Genomic DNA, 2414 nt, shown 5'->3' with positions numbered 1-2414 from the left:
AACAGCACTTCGCTTTGTTCACGCGGAGCTCCTCGCCTGATAAACCCGAACGCTGAACAGTAACTTTAAACAAATGACATCTTGAAATGTTTGTTTTAAGGGAGATTTATGGAAAGGAAAGCAAGTTTCCAGGCTGGAGTATGTAGGTGAGTGCTGAATACCCTTCCAAAATTACCATGGCAACCACAGTTTTCGCCAAAATTCCAACCTAGAGTGATTGTTTCTGTTATGAAACTGTGGTAAACTTGGCCACCATTGTCAGCAAAAATAAGCAAATCAAGCATGACGATTTCTGAAAGCTTTATGTTTTGAAGAAGATATTATTTGTATTGGCTGTAAGTAGGGATTTTATGTTTTCGTGGATGGTGCTTGTGAACACACTATGAACTGATTCCTTTTTCCAGATGTAGGAGGACAGGAAGGAAGTGTGCTTGTGGAGTTTCTGTCAGATGGTGTATGTCTCCATCTTCTGGTGAACTTCATACCACACAGCGCTTCTTCAGCCAACCACAAACAACAGAATCTTTCCACTTAAAAAAAAAATTATAATCTTTATCGATTTGTTCTCAAACAGAAATAATAAAGTAGGCTATTTAAATAATAAGATATGGCTACAATACTGACATATGGTCTGACATTAACATAAGACTTGAAAATTAAGGAATAAATGTACTCAGTAAGACAAAAATTAAATTACATCCCTTGCTTAATGAAGCATTATGCTTAAGATAAGAAACCAGTTATGTATACAAGATGTATAGGTTAACGTCCATCTCATGTATTTTGGCAAATGACAATATACAAACACAAATCGTGAACTTTATGTTGTCCACTTAACTTTAAAAGTAGTATGTAGTCCAGACATAAATTATACTGAGCTAACTCACCTCAGCGTAATATGCTGAAAATGTACCACTACTTGATGTCAAACAATTTCTAAAGCTTATCATGTAACTAACAATGACAAAGGTATTGTGTGTACAAAAATGTAACACACTTGCGAAAAGTCAAAGACATAAATAAGGAAAACAAAATATGTTAGAGATGTTCTGTAGACAAATCAGAAAGAAACATGGTCATTATTTTATACAGGATAAAATAAGCCTCTTCAATAAACAAATATCCAGCATCTAAATGGCTGTCTGTACTTCATATTTTAAACAGTCAGACTCATCCGGTGATCTGTGAATACATACTGTAGGTAGTCATAGATGTAGATGTCTTAAGGAGTCTTCTCTATGTGCGCCTGCTTGCTCTCCCTCAAACAGCATGGAATCTGGCAGAATGACGCCCTCCAGAGGATCAGGCTGACAGAACTCCACCACAAACTCTTCCTCAGCCTCCAGCGGCGTTCTGGACCAGGCAGACATGTCAAGTCTTCCAGCCACTCCTCCATACTCTTGCGGCAGTACAGATTGAGGAATGACTCGATGGAGAGAAGCCAAAACTGAGCCATGCAGGACATACTGTTGGGAGGAGACAGACTTGTATCAAATATTATTGTGTTAGAAATGTCTATGCGTAAATACCAGGATAAGTAGCTAGTTATTTGCCCTCTCTGCCATTTTCTCTTTCAGAAATGGCTTGATTATTGCAAAAATACCCTTGAAGATACGCGGCTCATTTATAATGTTTACAGCCTTTATTCTGATTTGGAAGCCTTCCTGAAACACAAAAGCAACGGTCAGTCAGTACTAAAAATCAACGACTTCATCGTAACGAATCACTGGGCTACTTTTGCATGGTCTTACCTGAAAAATACAGACAACTTTCTTTGCCAAAAGCGGTCCTGGATTAGAGGCTTGAGAGAGGCCAACTCTTGTATAATCCACCAGGAAAACAATTCCATTCACTTGGGTTTCCTCAAGCTGAATAAGCTTCTCTAATGTCAAACAGATAGCCCGAATGTTGACCACAAATGGGTAATCATTAGGCCATTTACCTTAGAAAACAAAAGACATAATTTTTTTATTTTCTTTATTGTTAACAGTATCACTGGGATAATATAGATATCAAAGCAGCAAGAAAGAGAAACTGTGATCATCTTTTCGTCTCAAACGAAAACCCAGATCTAGGACGTGCTTCACTGTGGAGGGCTTCAGGCCTTGAAACACCTCTGGCCAGGCTTTCCGGCTGGCATGATAATTGCTAGTGTGAATATCAATGTTTTGTTGGAAAAATGTAGATATTGCCAATACCATGTTCATATTTTATTTTATACAATGACAATGTCCAACTTCCTGGTGACTATTAAATGAAACTAATGATGATATTATTTTATACAGCATTTCCTACATACAGCAAGATCTTTTATGAAGAACAACTGTAAAAGGACTCCTGGTGGTACTTTGGTGTTCATGAAATACTTTAATTAAATTATGAAGCCAGGCATGGTACTTTAAAATGCTGAATGA

Source organism: Carassius gibelio, chromosome A23 (genome assembly GCF_023724105.1).
Source record: "Carassius gibelio isolate Cgi1373 ecotype wild population from Czech Republic chromosome A23, carGib1.2-hapl.c, whole genome shotgun sequence".
In the NCBI taxonomy this organism is placed as follows: domain Eukaryota; kingdom Metazoa; phylum Chordata; class Actinopteri; order Cypriniformes; family Cyprinidae; genus Carassius; species Carassius gibelio.
This window is presented reverse-complemented; position numbering follows the sequence as displayed.